Source organism: Pristiophorus japonicus, chromosome 14, assembly GCF_044704955.1.
Source record: "Pristiophorus japonicus isolate sPriJap1 chromosome 14, sPriJap1.hap1, whole genome shotgun sequence".
Lineage (NCBI taxonomy): Eukaryota > Metazoa > Chordata > Chondrichthyes > Pristiophoridae > Pristiophorus > Pristiophorus japonicus.
Genome location: NC_091990.1, coordinates 100,427,512 through 100,446,309, shown reverse-complemented (window position 1 = coordinate 100,446,309; position 18,798 = coordinate 100,427,512).

Below are 18,798 nucleotides of genomic sequence, written 5' to 3'. Positions count from 1 at the left end.
TTAAAATCTAGTTTTTTAAACTTTTTAGCTCCATGGCAATATGAAAACATAAAAATGAGCTTTACTTAAATATTGTTTAGTCTCAGAGTAGTTCATTAAAGGGAGGAACTAAATTACTCAATTCAAATACAAACATGTCGTATGAATTGTTCAAGTACGTGTCGGATTGGCAGCTTTTTGAACGAATAGACAGTAATTACATTTATGGAACTCCAGTTACTATTTCAGGGTCTGCTTTTTTTCAAATCACTGAATTTATCTGAAGTCTTCAACCAGAAGATATGGACTGCAACCTCCAATGAGAATAAGGTAAGCCACACAACTTCTGGAGTTGGCAAGAAAAGGATGAATAAAACAACTGGATTAAATAGTAATTATGGTCATAGATTTAATGCTAGAGTTATGAATTATTTATTATTTTCTACCCCACAAAGAGCTAGTTAAATTTAAATATATAATATATATATACTTAAAGCCTAAAATAAGATTCAGTCATAGTGTTACTCTATCACTCTTCAAAGATAAGGTGGATCCTGTGAAAGCAACAACTCTGTGCTTCATATCCTGACATTAGATCAAGTGGAAATAATCTCTAGAATGTAATGAGGACTCAAATGAAAGAGTAGTCTGAAACAGAGAAGAAAAAAAATCTTGAGTAAAAAGTGTAAAAAAAAAACAATCTTAACATAAAATGTGGACATAGTGCTTTAATGCATCGTGTATATGTCTTCGTAGTCTGGGTTCAACTTTTTTAGTAGCAGTTTATCAGCATATCACTCCTATCATTCAACAGGTCAGGTGATACACTGGACAATGTACACATGCTACATGTGTTAATCTTAATCACACAAGACCATCTTGAAATATTTCAGTATCCATCATGAAACATATTTGACTTCATGTTGACTAATAATACTAGTATTTGTAATTTGCATGTATGCCAATTAAGTACACATTTAGCTATTTTTCTTTTAATGGAGCAATCAGTTCATCAAGATGTTGCTACTGTGATTTTGGGAGGTACGTTTCATGTAACAACAGTCAGTCATTGGTAATTGGCCTTTTGGTTTTATAATGGAATAAATAATTTACCCCCCACCCAGACTTGGAAGGCCCCTGTTTTGAGATCTGATATATACTGAATTAGCTGATCTCAGCGTGATAAGAGCTCAGTGCACTTGAGGTAAGGAGAGGAAGTAAATGTCAGGGTTCATGCTTTTGACCATGGTCTAATTGCTCCAACTGGAAAGTGCTAATGTATTGACATCTAAGAAGTACCACAATAGGTTTGAGTGTGATGTCGATTGTAGTCAAATAATCTGCTGATACTCCCTGTTAACAGTCAGAAATGGAGACTGGGCACTTGGGTGAGGTACTGGAGACCAGGTGGCCCTGTGAAAGCTCTATCCCAGCACAGGTCAGCACCTTCAGGAGAAGTAGGTGCAGGAGATGTGGTGGGTGGGGAAAGTGGTTGGGAAAGATGATAAAAATCATGAAGGAAAATATATTTTCTTTGAAGTGAAATAATACAAAAAGAAGATATCGAAGGACGTCAAATAATATGTCTTGTATTCATTTTAACTATATGTACAAAATAGTTCAAAGATATGGGTAACTTTCTCCGCCTTGCCAACTATCTTCCCTCATCTTGGCACTAACCCACTCTCTGCTTTCTGTCTCTCCATTCTGTTACTTGTCCCCTGACTCTGCATTCTCTGACCTTATTCATCAGACTATTATGGGGTACCTCATTGAAGACCTTTTGAAAATTTAAATATATTACATCTGCTGCATTACCATTGTCTACTCTCTCTGTTACATCTTCAAAAAATTCAATGAGGTTGGTCAAGCAAGAGTTTCCCATTTGAAATCCATGCTGACTATTCACTATTATATTTTTGGTTTCTAGATGTTCTATGTTCTCCTTTAGTAGGGATTCCATTATTTTTCCTACCACCAATTCCCTGGACATGTTCTATCCCTCTTCTTAAATATAGGTATTCCATTAGCTATCTGTCAGTCCCCTGGCACTACACCTTTTTCTAACTAATTATTAAATATGTGTGGTAATGCCTGTGCTATATCTTCCATAGATTCTTTTAAAATGCATGGATGCAATCCATCCTGCCCAGGGGTTTTATCCACTTTGAGTTTGATTTGTTTATTTAATATATCAGCTCTTTTTATTTTAAATGTACTTATCTCATTACTAATCTCATCATCCAGTGTCATGTTCACCTGTTCTAGCTCCTTGCTTGATCAGCCCTGCACTCTGTTAGTGTGCTTGGGGCTGATCATTGTGGATTACAGGTGCCATCGGTGAGCAGGGAATTCAATTTCTTGCAGAGCCTGCAACAATGGCCCTTCACTTTATGGGAGGGAAGGAGCCTCTCATCTCTGCAGTGCTGCACTGGAGATTATGCAGTGTTCTGCCGCTACTGCCCATCTTGCCTGATTTAGCGCTCCAAGGGAAGTGGTAGCGCTTGATTTAGTGTTCCATTTCCCTCCTGAAGCATTAAACTGGAAGTTTGCATCTGTAGAATTGGGTAGCGCCCTTCGATACTTTCGCGCTCCCAGAAAAGTTATTGCCCCAAACGGGGTGCTACGCAATTTCTAGCCCTTTGTCTTTCTGTTGGGGAAATATCCGAAACATGAAACTGTCCTGAGAATAACTACACTGGGCTGAATTTTTTATATGCCTGTGAATGGCAGTTGGCGGGGGGGCGGTGGGGTGGGGGCTGGGGCGCTGGATTGCGTCGGGAACCTGGAAATTGGAGCGGTGCGTTGTGCAATGGCTTTTTAACTAAGCACTTCAATTGAATCAGACTTTCAGGTTTCCCGACCAACTAACTGGAGCAGGTAGGATGACATCACGGATTACTCTATTTCAGCTGAGCTATTTAAAGGAACAATGAACATTTGTCACCTGAAGGCTGGTGGAGGTGGAAGCTTGATTGTGAGAGAGGTGAATTGTTTGCGCTATAAAACTTTGATAATACTCAATTCTTAATTATGCAGTGTAAAAGACAGAAAGCAAACCCCAGATTTAGGGATGCCTCCTTGGTAATATTACTCCAAGCAGTCAGGACCCACAGGGACATCCTTTACCCTGCTGAGTTGTCTGCAGCCTTTGACACGGTTGACCACGCTATCCTCCATCACCTTTCCACTGCCGTTGAGTTGGGTGGGAATGCACTCGCTTGGTTCCATTCTTCTCTATCTAATCATAGCTAGAGAATCACCTGCAATGGCTTCTCATCCCGTGTCATTACCTCTGGTGTCCCCTTCTATCCTTGGCCCCTTCCTATTACTCATCTACATGCCCCTTGGCGACACCATCTGGAAAACAGCATTAGTTTCCACATGTACGCTGATGACACCCAGCTCTACCTCACTACCACTTGTCTTGACCCCTCCACGATCACTAAATTGTCAGACTGCTTGTCCCTCATCCAGTTCTGGATGAGCAGAAAATGTCTCCAATTGAATATTGAGAAGAGCAAAGCCATTGTTTTCGGTCCATGCCACAAACTCCATTCGCTAGACACTGACGCCATCCTTCTCTCCAACTCCTGCCTTAGGTTGAACCAGACTGTTCGCAACCTTGGTGTCATATTTGACCCTGAAATGAGCTTCCGACCACATATCTGCAGCATAACTAAGGCCGCCTTTTTCCACCTCCGTAACATCACCCGGTTCCGCCCTTACTTCAGCTCATCCGCTGTTGAAGCCCTCATCCATGCCTTTGTTACCTCTAGACTTAACTCCTGGCTGACCTCTTACATTCTACCCTATGTAAACTAGAGGCGATCCAAAACTTGGCTGCCTGTGTCCTAACTCGCACCAAGTCCCGCTCACCCATCACCCCTGTGCTCACTGACCTACATTGGCTTCCAGTTAAGCAACGCCTCGATTTCAAAATACTCATCCTTATTTTCAAATCCCTCCATGGCCTCACCCCTCCCTATCTCTGTAATCTCCTCCAGCCCTACAACCACCAGAGATGTCTGCGCTCCTCTAATTTGTCTTCCTGAGTATCCCTGATTATAATCTCTCAACTAATGGTGGCCGTGCCCTCTGTTCCTTAGGCCCCCAACTCTGGAACTCCCTGCCTAAACCTTTCTGCCTCTCTACCTCTCCTTCCTCCTTCAAAATGCTCTTTAAGACATGCCTCTTTGACCAAGCTTTTGGTCACCTGCGCTAATTTCTACTTATGCGGCTTGGTGTCACATTCTTATCGCATAGTGCTCCTGTGAAGCGCCTTGGAACATTTCAATACTTTAAAGGCGCTATATAAATGCAAGTTGTTGTTGATGGGAGGAAGAGGCCAGTTGCTCTGATGAGAAATGCATGACTAGAGATTGCAGAAGAAGTTAGCAGCAGGAGTGTTGTTGGTAGGACATGGATCTAGTGTCAGAAATGTTTTAACAACCTCATGAGGTCAGGAAAGGTGAATACAGTGGCGCATCGTCCTACAGCCTGATGTGCGGGTCTCCCAAAGTCCTCACTCTGCCTTTCTAATCCTACTCCTACACATCACTCCTCACACCTTGCAGGTGTAGCCACCCCAAACTGTCTCTGCACCTACTCATATCATCATCTGACCATCCATCACTGACACTCACCCTCGTCTTAATGCAATGTTATGCCTCTCCCTCATAGTCACTCTCAACAGATGTTACCAATCCATACTTTCCACTCATTCCATGACTCTCACTCAAAAGTCTCTTGTTTCCCTCCTTGCAGGAGAGGAGAGAGCAGAACATCCAGAAGAGGCAATAAGCCAGTGGTGGCCCTCCATTCATGACACTGCTAACTTAGCAGAGGAGGAGGCCCTGGAGCGGAGCCACATTGAGGAGCTGCTGGCGGTGAGAGAGGGAGACCTCACAGCTATCTGGTGACAAAATTAAAGGGGTAAAATTGCCCTGCGCCCCAATTGGGCGCGGTAACCTGCTGGGGCCGAGACTTCCTGCACCTGGTGCAGAAGTCCTGCCCCAGCTGCTAAATTGGGCTTACCGCCCCTCAAAGGAAGTGGAGCGCAATCTTGTGTGCTTCACTTCTTTTCGCGGAGGTTCCAGTGGTGCTAACAGGGAGAGTTGTTCAGCGCAACGTGCTACGTGCTTCAACAGTCCTCCCCTTCGCTTAAAGGGGAGGGCTGCTGCATACTCTGCAAGGCAGCCACTGGATCACCAGGGCAGAGTGGTGCCTGGGCTGCAGCCAGGCACCCAAAATGGAGTGCCAGGCTGCACGATGGTGACTCCAATCACGCTGGGGGGTCGACCTGAAGCCAACCCGAGAGTCGGCAGAACATTAAAGGTGGCAGCGCGGGGTGATGGTGATCTGCCCTTTAACATCCATCCCGCAAGTGGATGTCGGCTAGCTTCGTGAGGGGCAGAAAGTGGTCGGCATGCGATGCTGAAGGACTGCCGCGCACAGCGATGATATCATTGCCGGTTGTGCAGTGGCCCGGGGTGCTACCCACAATTACGTAGGCCGGTTGCGCCCCCCACCCCCCGGGCAAAAATTTTTTGTTGCACCCCATTAGCACCTCCTGGAAGGTCTCTGATAAAGGGCAATTTGCCCCCTAAGTTTCATACAGCCACATGGCACACAACAGTCACTCACGGTGACTTGAAGTCAGCAGCCGGTGAAATATCATCATGTGCATAATGGTAACAAAACATTCTTATCACAGTTCTAATTTACCCTCCTCCCCGCCCCCCACTGTGCAGTCAGAGGAGGAAGATGACTCCTCAGAGGAGGTCGCGAACTCTGAGAGTGTACCGTCACACAACTGTTGCACACCCAGCACCAGGACAGATACACACATATTGGTGAGTCCTGTAAGAGAGAGGGAAGTGTGGTCACCTGGTGTCTCTCAGATCACGTGAGCAAGAGCAGATGGTGGAGACAGGGACAGCAGTGGGGAGTCCTTATCAGAGGTTGCAGGACAATCCAAGCAGTGCTCAGCTGGACGAAGATGCCGAACCTCAGGGGCTGTCGACAAAGCGGATGATTTTTGAGGTGCAACAAATGACGTGGGAGGCTCTGGTAGCTTTTCCAGCTGCGATGTGCTCGATTGTAGGGAGAATGGAGGAGTCCATCTCCAGCATGAACAGCATGATGTAACGGGCCATGGCTATGATGTGTTCGTCCATGGAAATGCGCTAGTCAAACGATTGCATGCTTGCTATGAACAACAACTTGCAGACTTTGATTGCAGCCATATTTAGGATGGATAGAAACCTAGAGTTGGCCGTTCAACTTGGACGTTCATCATCCCACTGTTGTGCAGCAAAGTGTTTTCCAGTTCTTGCTACCAGGAAAATGTGGGTGGGCCATGAGAAGGATGATGGTGACAGGGGATATGGAAGTGGCGACTCTGCTCAAAACATTCCCTCTTCTCCACAGTCCCCCCACCACACAGTCAGAAACCCTCATGCTGCCTCATATCCTGATGGCTGAGTCTGCCTCTGCACAGGTGTAGGAGGAGCAATCTTTTGATGGGGCCCTCACAGCCTCCAAAGCCCAGAGGATGGCTACTAAAAGTGCCTCCACAGTCAGAGCAGGGAAGTGAGCAGCCTGCTTCTACTTCTGCTGAAGCCACAGGGATTGCACAGCGTTGGAGTTGTAGAAAGAGAAAGATGATACAATTGTAGATGCACAAAGGTGTGTATAATATATTAGATAGTTAAGTTTCTGTTGAATTTATGAGCCACATAACATTATTTCTTTGCACAACTTTCCCACCTTGTCCATTTTTGCCTTCTGCCTGGCAAGTGGCCTTGTCAGTTGGAGTAACCTCGAGCAATTGGTATGTGTGACAGGAATGGTTGGGTCATTTTAGGACTGTTTGGTGGTGGTGGTGGGGCAGTGGGTGGGAAGTTAATTCATCGTCTGTGTTCCATATGGGTGCACTGGTGCAAATGAACTAAATTGTGCCATTATGAGGCCATCCTGGTCCAACGGGCAGCAATGTGCGCTGCTGTCACTGTCATGTCCCCTTCAGGTTCCTCTTCCTCACCCTGCTTCGAAGAGGCTCTACACCTTACTCCTCCTGCAGCACCAATCATCACTGCTGTGTTATGTTGTGCAGAGTACAGCATACCACGATCATTCTTAAAACCCTGGCTGGATCTGTCCAGGCATCTGAAGTGAATCTTCAGCATCCCAATTGCTTGCTTTATTACATATCATGTCATCTGGCTTTGAATGTAGTGCTCTTCAGCTTCATTGCTTGGCCTCCTCAAGAGTGTATCAGCTATGTTTTCAGTGGATACCCCTCGTCTTCAAGCAGCCAGCAAGTCTCGTCAGAGGCACAAATAGTTGAGGGAGGTGGATTGGTGTAAGATGAATGAATCAAGAAGCTCGACAACATCCAGGACAAAGCAGCCCGCTTGATTGGCACCCATCCACCACCTTTAACATTCACTCCCTCCACTACCGATGCACTGGCTACAGTGTGTACCATCTACAAGATGCACTGCAGCAACTCGCCAAGGCTTCTTCAGCAGCACCTCCCAAACTTGCAACCTCTACCACCTAGAGGGACAAGGGCAGCAGGTGCATGGGAACACCATCACATACAAGTTCCCCACTAAGGTACACACCATCCTGACTTGGAAATATCTCACCATTCCTTCATCACCGTTGGGTCAAAATTCTAGAACTCTCTCCCTAACTGCACTGTGGGAGTACCTTCACCAGAAGGACAGCAGCGGTTCAAAAAGGCGGCTCACCACCACCTTCTCAAGGGCAATTAGGGATGGGCAATAAATGCTAGCCTTGCCAGTGATGCCCACATCCCAGGAATTAATAAAACAATCGTGACAGCTCCCTGGGAATCTGGCACACACCTGCATAATGATCTTTTACAGACAAGCTGCACATTAATGGAGTGGAAGCCCTTACGGTTCACAAACACTCCTGGGTGATCTGGGGGTGGCTTGATGGCCACATGTGCACAGTCGATGCTGCCCTACATCTGTGGGAAACCAGCCAGAGCCACAAAGCCAAACGCTCGCTTAGTAACCGTGACTTCATCAGTGGCAAAGTGTCCATAAGTGCCTGTCTTGTCAAACATGGCATCTATCACCTGGGTGATGCATTTGTGCATGGGTGAGATCCTGCAAATGTCTCCTGCAGACTTTGGAAGGAGCTAGAGGTGAAGAGGTTGAGGGCGATGGTGACTTTTGACAGTCACTGGTAATGTGTGTCCACCAGGTCCACTTGGGAGCGAGTCTTCTTCCAGCAGGGTACAAATGTCTGCCACGATCTGATGTGACAGGCTGAGCCTCCTGAAGCACTGGTTTAGTCATGTCATAGAACCATAGAAATTTACAGCACGGATGGAAGCCATTTCGGCCCATCGTGCCTGCGCCAGCCGACCAAGAACTATCCAGCCTAATCCCACTTTCCAGCTCTTGGCCCATAGTCCTGTAGGTTATGGCACTTTAAGTGCACATCCAAGTATTTTTTAAATGTGGTGAGGGTTTCTGCCTCTACCACCCTTTCAGGCAGTGAGTTTCAGACCCCCAATACCCTCTGGGTGAAGAAATGTCCCCTCATATCTCCCCTAAACATCCCCCAATTATTTTAAATCGATGTCCCCTAGTTGTTGACCTCTCTACCAAGGGAAACAAGACCTTCCCATCCACTCTATCCAGACCCATCAATTTTATACACTTCAATCAGGCCTTCCCTCAGCCTCCTTTGTTCCAAAGAAACCAAACCCAGCATTTTCAATCTTTCCTCATAGCCAAAGTTCTCCAGTCCAGGCAACATTCTTATAAATCTCCTCTGCACCCTTTTCAGTGCAATCACATCTTTCTTGTAATGTGGTGACCAGAACTGCACACAGTACTCCAGCTGCAGCCTAACCAATGCTTTATACAGTTCAAGCATAAGGTCCTTGCTCTTGTATTCCATGTGTCGACTAATAAAGGCAAGAATTCCATATGCTTTTTTAACAACCTTTTCTACCTGGCTTGCTGCCTTCAGGGATCTGTGGACCTGCTCTCCAAGGTCCTTTTGTTCCTCTACACTTTTCAGTGTCGTACCATTCAATGTTTATTTCTTTGCCTTGTTTGACCTCCCCAAATGCATTACCTCACACTTATCCGGATTGAATTCCATGTGTCACTGTTCCATCTACCTGACCAGTACATTGATATCTTCCTGCAATCTGCAGCTTTCTTCTTCATTATCAACAAAACAGCCTATTTTAGTGTCATCTGCAAACTTCTTAATCATTCCCCAACATTCCAGTCCAAGTCATTGATATATACCACAAAAAGCAAGGGACCCAGCACTGAGCCCTGCGGAACCCCACTGGATACAGCCTTCCAGTCACAAAAACACCCATCAACCATTACCCTTTGCTTCCTGCCTCTGAGCCAATTTTGGATCCAACTTGCCACTTTGCCCTGGGTCCCATGGGCTTTTAATTTCGTGACCAGTCTACCATGTGGGACCTTATCAAAAGCTTTGCGAAAATCCATATACACTACATGATATGCACTGCCCTCATCGACCCTCCTGGTTACCTCTTTGAAAAATTGAATCAAGTTAGTCAGACACAACCGTCCCTTTACAAATCCATGCTGAGGAAGTTGATCCTCTGCCTATATAACATATGTTGGGGAGGTATTGCCTCCTGCGAGGTGCACCCATGTGCTCATCCCCTCTCTCCTGTGGAGCAGCTGGCGTTGCTGGTGTTTTGTTGCTGGGGCTCACCTTGGTCCAAATCTGAGGTCTGAGGTGAACCAGCATAAGCACACCCATGATGCCAGCTAAGTAGAATTCAGAGGCACAATCCTCCGGTGTAGTGAGAGTGACTTCCAATGTACTGAGAGTGACTTCCGAAGTTGAAGAAATCACCTGGCAGCTGCTGCCAGAGTTATGGTGCTGGAGGGGAACAGCTTCAAGCAAAATCCCAGCCAATGAACAATCCGTGTGGTAATTTGATGAAATGTTGCTCCTGATGGAGTAGTGCATATTGCCAATTCCAATGTGTGCTCCCCATGATTTTCAATCGATTAACATTAACTATCCATTTGAATGGAAAATCATGGCAAGTATGCATGGAATTACTAAGAAAGAAGAAAGAACTTGGATTCATACAACACTTTTCACAACCTCAGGACTTCTCAAAGTGCTTCCCAGCCAATGATTTACTTTTGAAGTGTAGTCACTGTTGTAATGTAGAAAACTAATATGGGTCGCTAGCAGGCAAAGTCCCCTCACAGGGTCTGCAAGATACAGACAGGCTATCTGATATGCAGAGACTTTGTATCTGGGCGATAGTCAAAACTACGAGTCTTCTTGAAAGATAAAGGGTATTTACTTGTAAACTCGAATCGGACAATAAGAATGATTTTTGTTACTGTCCGGTGTCAAAACAAATAAATCAAATGATGGTAAGGGACTTCTGTTCAAACTTTATCTACTTATGTTTTAGAAATGGTTAATAACTTAATTGGTTGACCACTGAGAAATATCTATTTGATCTTCATTTGAGTCTTCAACATCAACAGAAGACAAAGGGGGTTAAATTTGATAACCCCCAAAAACAGGTGCAGGGATCACGTTATGCGATTAATCTGCACCTGTTGATTGCAATGCAGGCAGGACACCAACTTCGTGCTGCCTGCTCATTTCCATGATTGCTGCATGCAGGCAGCACTTCTTGTGCTGCTCATTGGCTGCACACATCAGCAGGGGACCCAATATCGTGAGTGCCTACTGCTATATAAATCTGCCCTGCACCTCTAAAAGGGGAGGTGCATTGTGGCTGCTGGTGGTGCTGAGGTCATTCTGAATATCATGCTGTGGAAGAATCAACAATGGCTGACACTGGGAGAGAGTGTGCACCAAGGTTTTCCGATGCTGCGCTGAAGGTTGTGGCGGAAAGCAGGAGAGATATCCTGTAACCTCAGGGGGGCATGAGGTCCTCCAGACACATGCTCAGAAGGCAGTGGCAAGAGATAGCAGTGGAAGTCAATGCCAGGAGTGTAGTCACAAGGACCTGGATGCAGTGCAGTAAGAGGATTAATGATTTCACATGAGTTATCAAGGTCAGTGAGAGCATTTCAATTATCATCTCCTACCAACTGCACACTAACCTCAGCCACTGCTCAATTCACTACATCCCCTATCACTCGCCTACCAACAATCTCTATCAATCAGGACTCACACATAACATTCATAACCTTTATCTCACACTCACACACTTAGTATAGTTGCAAGCCTCACACCCACACTGCATCTTGCACACACTGACAGCTATTCAAACATGACAGCCACACCACCGAAACACATTGCACAACTCTCACTGATACACTTCCCTGTTTCTTGCAGGAGAAGGTGGCGCACAACAGAAGGCAACAGGAATTAATAGGAGCGGGAGAGGCATGCCTGCATGTTTCAACCCCCATGGAGGAGACAGTGCTGGCCATTATAAGAAGGGCCAATGCTGAGGCCATTGCCACCGGCGAGACTGAAGAGATTGAGGGTATCGCATACCTAATCCTCCTCCTCATCCCACTTCTCCCTCATCCCTCAATCTCTTCTGACTTACAAGTTGCAGAGGGTGTAAGCATGCACTTCTTACTTTCTCCTCTGCCCTCACGACAATCCAGAGCTGGGGGAAAGGTTAGTGCCAGCTCGTCAGAGGGCGTGGTTGCACATTAATGCTGCTGCATAGTTTTCAGATGAGGATTTTGATGGGCTAGGCTACAGAAGAAGGCAGATAGGTGTACACAGCCAAACAGTTGGTGTACTGGGAAGCCTGCTGGAAAGCCTATGTTCAATGTCAAGGCTCATGCAGGAGCCTGGCACTAACTTGGCACAGGGCTTTGTGCAGAGCTTGGAGCCCATCCTTTCCAACATCTCCATCAATACCTGTGGAGCCAACCATGAAGTCGCGTCTGATGGTCAGTCTCGGCTTCCATTGCAACACAAGCAGCATTCACCCAGCTTCTGAGTGCTGCAGTGGAAGTTCGGACTGCTGTCATGCAATCTCAGCTTGCTGGCATGAAAACTGAGACTGCTGCCATCATAGCTCTGGATACCAGTGTGCAAAAGGGCTTCCAGGGCATCTCAGCAGTTCTCTAACAGAATACTCAGATTGCAGAGGCGTTACCTCAGGAGAGTGGCAGTGGCTCCATGGAGTACAAACCTGCTTCCTCTCTCAGGATGACAGCATTCGTGGCCCCAACCCTGCCACTCCGCCAGTGCCCTTGTTGTTGCCTGTCAGCCTACCAACCCAGACTGCTGCAGCCATGCCTTCAAGGTCCAGAGCTGCTCAAGGTTGCCCTCCAAGACCATCTGCAGTCTCCTCCACTGAATGTCAGCAGCCTTCCACCAGCCGTGCTGTAGCCATTGGGGAAGAACCTTGAAGGGGCATGAGGACAGACAAAGCCACACAGAAGAGACACTAGGGGAATTTACTATGGTGGGGGGGGGGGGGAAGTTTATTTTTGTATGCACGATGGATTACAATGTGTATTTTGAGTTGGCTTTTATTTTTTGATTGTGAAAATGTGATGGTCTGTAATAGAGGAATGGCAAGGAATGTAGGACTGTTTTTGAATGGGGAATTGGGGTTGAGGTTACTGGTATTGCTCATGAATTATTTGTTCATGTAGAGCCCAGGCAGAAAGGGGCTGTCAAGGTTGCAGCTTCCCTACCTCTTCCTCCTCCTCATGCACCCTTCCTCATCCTCCTTCTAGCAGCTTATCCTGCTCTGTGTGGCCTCTGCTCATTCTCCCAGTTATTCTCAATGCCAAGAGGAAGACCTACTAGGCCACCCATGTCTTGAAGCAACTGATCTGTGCACAAGCCTTTAACTCACCAAAAAAGTACTTCAGCACCAGCTAGACCACTCCCTGAAGACTATTGAAATTTTAAACAAATATGTAAAAACCCCCAAAACATGTAGAATTACAGCAACAGCCAGAAGAAATAATCCAGCAACTAGCCTGTAAATAGTTGATGATCCCTTTAAGTAGTTGATACCTTTACATAGCATTAGTGGGAGGTCCTTCATGCCATTTAACGTTGTGTTGTGTGAGGTTAAGAGAGGGTGTAGGCTGCTCCAAAATGGCAGCACTGGTGTCAAATCAGCATTACATGCTGATTGATATCATGATCTGCCTGACCTGCATGCTGCATGCGCATTCACCCCTTTACGAAGATGGATTCCGGTACACTTCGTGTCGGAAGTGTGCGCTTGTGTCGTGGATGCCATGTTTGTAGTTCAAGAGACCTCGTAGTGCTACAAAAGGGTGCTACAGAGCCCAATTTCACTACCAAGACATCTAATGAGCATCAGTTCTCCACTTTATACTGTCTATTGCTTGTGAGACAGCCAAGGAAATGTCTGTGGCTTCATCAATCATGCCATATTTTGCAGCAGACTCAATGAAAGCGACCAAATGGAACAGATTAAGATTTTGGATTTTCATTATTTTGGAAATAGTTTGTATATTGTGTAAGTCAGATATTGTCTTACTTTTCTCTTGTATTCCTTTGCTTCTCTGTAATTATATTGTATGTAAATAAACATTACTTTTAGTTTTAACCTGGTCTTTACCTCATTTCAGAATAGATAGGAGTGTATGGTTGGCAGCCCACATGGTCTCAGGTGCATAATACTATGGCAGAAAACATTTTGTTAGTAGCATGCCATTTAATTGATATCACAAATAAAGATACACATTTCAGTTTATAGTAGAATTGGTCTGTATTTTGTTGTGAACACAAGTGTTGAGAGAAAGCTCAAATCATATTAAATAGGCATTTTTCACCATAGGATGCCTGGGTGTAACCCCAAACCCTAAAAATCCTTATTGATTTGAGAAATTTGACAGTGGACAGCACTGTTTTTCTAGGTAAAAATGAAGCAATTGTAAAGCATCTTCTTGTAGCTTCAAGATTTCCCAAAGTGCTTTACCGCCGATGTTGACTGAACTCATAAGGAGAAACTGCCAACACGGTCTCATGGAATGGCACAAACCACAATGCCTTAGTGTGATTTCACTTGAAAAGCTGTGCATGGACTGCAGCCATTTTGACATGTTTTTTGACATTCATTTTATGTAAGCAAACAATGGCCCTGAATACGTGGCCACTATGGGCGCGGAAGTTCTGCGAAACGCATGCGCCTAAACCCGGAACTTGCGATCTGTCAAGAATGCTGTTGACTGATAGCATGTATGCGAAAGTAAAGGGCCTCCGCGGGCGGAGAGTTGGGCTATTTGCCCAACTCACTTCCGACAACGTACGCTCATGGCCCGTCAAAGGCCCTGTAAAATCCGGGCCAATGTTTTCAGTGCTGTATCTCACCTCTACCTAATAAATCAAACAGATTTAGTTTGTAACTGATTAAAATATGTAATGAATCAAATAATTATATTATAAATGAATATCAGAGTGATTAAAAGGTCAGGACCTGCGATGTATCTTTGTGGCAGACAGAAGTCACATAATGCTATACTTCATGGCCAAGCAGCAGATCGAGGCCTTAATTTTTTGGGCATTGTTGCATGAGGTTTATTGAGAATGAATCAGTGCGCGCTGCTAGGAAAATTTTACGTTGTTTATACCTTATTGGCAATTGATTTACATTTTCTGGTCTAAAACAGAAAATGAGACTTAAAAAAAAATCATTCTTCGGATGTGGGCGTAGCCAGTATGGCCAGCAGTTATTGCCCATCCCCAGTTACTCTTTAAAAGGTGGTGAGCCTTCCTCGTGAACGAATGTTCAGCTATTGAAATGAAATCACACTAAGGCATTGTGGCTTATGCCATTCCATGAGACAGGTGTTGGCAGGCTCCAATCATAATAAATTTAAAGTTGAAGAAATATATGGTAACCAATTGCCAAAGTTCAATTTTATGACTTATAATTTGCATTAGTTTAACTTCAGCTCTCTTTAATGCTTTGGCTGAAGAAAAAAATCATGTCACACCCTACCCTTTGACCTGTTGGAACAGATGTATTTCAGTGTAATGACATTTGTTGCTAATGACCTAAAGCAAGCTGGAAGAGGATCAAAATAACATCAAAGACTTACTTCTGGTAAGCTCAGCAGTTGCAAAGACGCAAGGTCATTACCCACACAAGGAATGATAGGTAGAAACGTGTTGTGATTTCAAGTACACAAACCATATAGATCATAATAACCACCTGTTGCTATGTTATTTCAGGTAATCTCTTATGAAAAAAATCAATTCATTTTCCTAATTCAAATGATACAGATCACTTTCAAGTTAAATTCTTAAGATCCTAAACTTACAATTGGTTCTTTATCCTTTCACTGGTACAATTAATGGTGAGGCTTCCAAGTAAATAATGTCATCAAAATAACCCTTGTTTTGGTAGGAGTATTATTTACATATGGTACTCCCCCTTAATCAATTTATTAAATGTTTAATAGAATTAAAAAGCATCATCTGAAAAAATAATGTTTGGCAAGTTTTTAAAACTGTATTGTCATGTTGACATAAATCACAGTGAAATGCTTCATCGGCTCATTTGTAAATTTTTGAAAAATAAATTTACATACTTTAAAGGGTCTAAAAATAAATTATCTCCTCTGAGTTCACTCGCCTCCTATCCTCCCTTAATCTCTCCCTCCATGAAAACTCCCCAACCCATATTCATGGCTACTCCGTCTACCTTGCCATCTCTTGTAGCCTCGGAGTTTTCTTAGGATTCGGAGGTGTACACGGGCAGTAAGCCTCTCACTGCAATTTCCAGGCCATTGTATCCAATTGTGTAGGTTCCAGTCATACTGGCTATCACTGGTTTTTCCAACAAAAAAGTGCTTTTGTTAATTGTTCAATTTAGTATATATGTTGGCTAAAAAACATGCAAGTTTGGATGAGTTTGTTTATGTTTAGGTCATTGGTACACTGCTGTGCGGGATGCCAAATTCAGGCTTAATTACTTGGTAGATTACTCACAAATTCTGTATTAGTATGAGGAGATGTTGCTAGTTGCAGTGAAAGAATCATACTGATGCATACTGGGAAAAACTGCACATGCTGCAGACTGAGACATCTAGGGGATTGCAGGCACAGAGTGATAGCTCTGAAGAAAATATCAACCGCAAGCCCAGGCTTTTCAGCGAGGCCAAGGTCTTCATGTAACAACCTTAATGGAAGTACTCAAGACACGAGAACAATTTTATAGATATGTTTATTCACGTTGTGCATTATGTAATTCTAAAGCTTTAAAAAAGCTTATGGCTCAGATTTTGCTGGGCTGACGATGGCATACAGCGTCGTAAGCTCTCAGAATGGCCCCGCAAGTTCCGGGTTCCCAAATGCGCTGCACACGCTTGAAAACCTGGAACTTGTGATCTGTCAAGTTTCTCCTTAACAGATCATCTGCATATGCCCCCAAAACACTTAGCTGGTGCAGATTTGAGCTATTTGCCCAAATACTGCCCAGCGAATGCCCACGAAACCTTTACGCCTGGTAAAAGCAGGTGTAAAGCCTGATTTTACCAGTGTAAGGGTTAAAATAAATGCTAAAGTAAAATTTTAAACATGATTAAAACACACAAAAACATCTAAAATTAGTTCATGTAAATTTTGGGCAGGAATAAAATGTTATTTTTCAAAAAAATAAAATTTATTTAAATGCTTAATCAAAGGGACTTTTAATCAACTTTGACATGGGAATATTTATTTTTATTAGAATTGTTGAATTCTGATGAAGGGCCATCGACCTGAAACGTTAACTTTGTTGCTCTCCACAGATGCTGCCTGACCCACTGAAATTTCCAGCATTTTCTATTTTTATTTTAGATTCTAGCCTCTGCAGTATTTTGCTTTTGGAAGAATATACAATGGTTATATTTCCTGTGGCCTTGCTCAAGTTCAAATCCCACCACGGCAACTGTGGAATTTAAACTCACTGAATTAAATAAATCTAGAATAAAAAAGCTATATCAGTAATGGTGACCATGAAACTATCAGCCTGTTGTAAAAACCCATCTGGTTCATTAATGTCCTTTAGGGAAGGAAATCTGCCGTCCTTACCAGGTCTGGCCTACAGACTACAAATGTTCATGAGGAGGATTTTGCAGAGTCAACTGGGCTGGATGTGCCATTGTCGTATCCGTAGCCAGTGCTGAGGTCAATGCTGGGTGGTCCGTGACTACAGACCCACAACAATGAGGTTGACTGTTAACTGCCCTCTGAAATGGCCCAGCAAGCCACTCAGTTGTACACAACCGCTACGAAAAACAATAATAAGATTAAAATCGGACGGACCATCCAGCCTTGACCTTAGCACTGGCTATGGATATGACAATGGCACTTTCAGCCCAGTTGACCTTGCAAAGTCTTCCTCACGAACATCTTGGGAATTGGGCCAAAATTGGGAGAGCACTCTCATAGACTTGCCAAGCAACAGCCTGACATAATCATACTCATAGAATCTTACCTTTCATCCAATGTCCCAAACTCCTCGATCACCATCCCTGGGTATGTCCTGTCCCACCGGCAGGACAGACCCACGAGAGATGGCGGCACAGTGATACAGTCGGGAGGGAGTGGCCTTGGGAGTCCACAACATTGTCTCCGGACCCCATGAAGTCTCATGGTTTCAATTCAACCATGGGCAAGGAAACCTTATTATCTACTGCCCTCTCTCAGCTGATGAATCAGTACTCCTCCATCTTGAACACCACTTGGTAGAAGGCCCGAAGAACCTCATGGCTTGGAATATCCCTCACTCTACCATTACCTTCAAGCCAGGGGACCAATCCTGGTTCAATGAGGAATGTAGAAGATCATGACAGGAGCGGCACCAGACGTCCCAAAAAATGAGGTGCCAACCTGGGAAAGCTGCAACACAGGTCTACATACATATTAAACAGCGGAAGTAGCATGCTACAGGCTGAGCTAAGCAATCCCACAACCTTCTTGACTCAGAGGTGAGTGTGCTACCCACTGAGCCACAGCTTACGCTAGACGATCCCACAACCAATGGATCAGATTAAAGCTCTGCAGTCCTACCATATCCAGTCATGAATGGTGGTGGACCATTAAACAACTAACGGAAGGATGAGGCTCCATGAATATCCCCATCCTCAATGATGGTGGAACCCAGCACATGAGTGCAAAAGACAAGGCTGAAGCATTTGCAACCATCTTCAGCCAGAAGTGCCGAGAGGATGATCCTATTGGCCTCCTCCTGAGGTCCCCACCATTATAGAAGCCAGTCTTCAGCCAATTCGAATCATTCAACGCGATATCAAGAAACAGCTGAGTGCACCGGATACAGCAAAGGCTATGGGCTGCGACACCATCCCAGCTGTCGTGCTGAAGACGTGCTCCAGATCTAGCCGTGCCTCTAGCCAAGCTGTTCTAGTACAGCTACAACACTGGCATCTATTGACACTGTGGAAAACTGCCTGGGTAAGCCCTGTCCACAAAAATCAGGACAAATCCAATCTGTCCAATTACTGCCCCATCAGTCTACTCGCAATCATCAGCAAAGTAATGGAAGGTGTCGTCAAAACAGCTATCAATTGGCACTTACCAATAACCTGCTCACCGATACTCAGTTTAGGCTCCACAAGGACCACTCAGCTCCAGATCTCATTGTAGCCTTGGTCCAAACATGGACAAAAGAGCTGAATTGCAGAGATGAGGTGAGAGAGACTGCCCTCGACATCAAGGAAGCATTTGACCGAGCGTGGCGTCAAGGAGCCCTAGTAAAACTGTAGTCAATGGGTATCAGGGGAAAACTCTCCACTGGCTGGAGCCATACCTAGCACA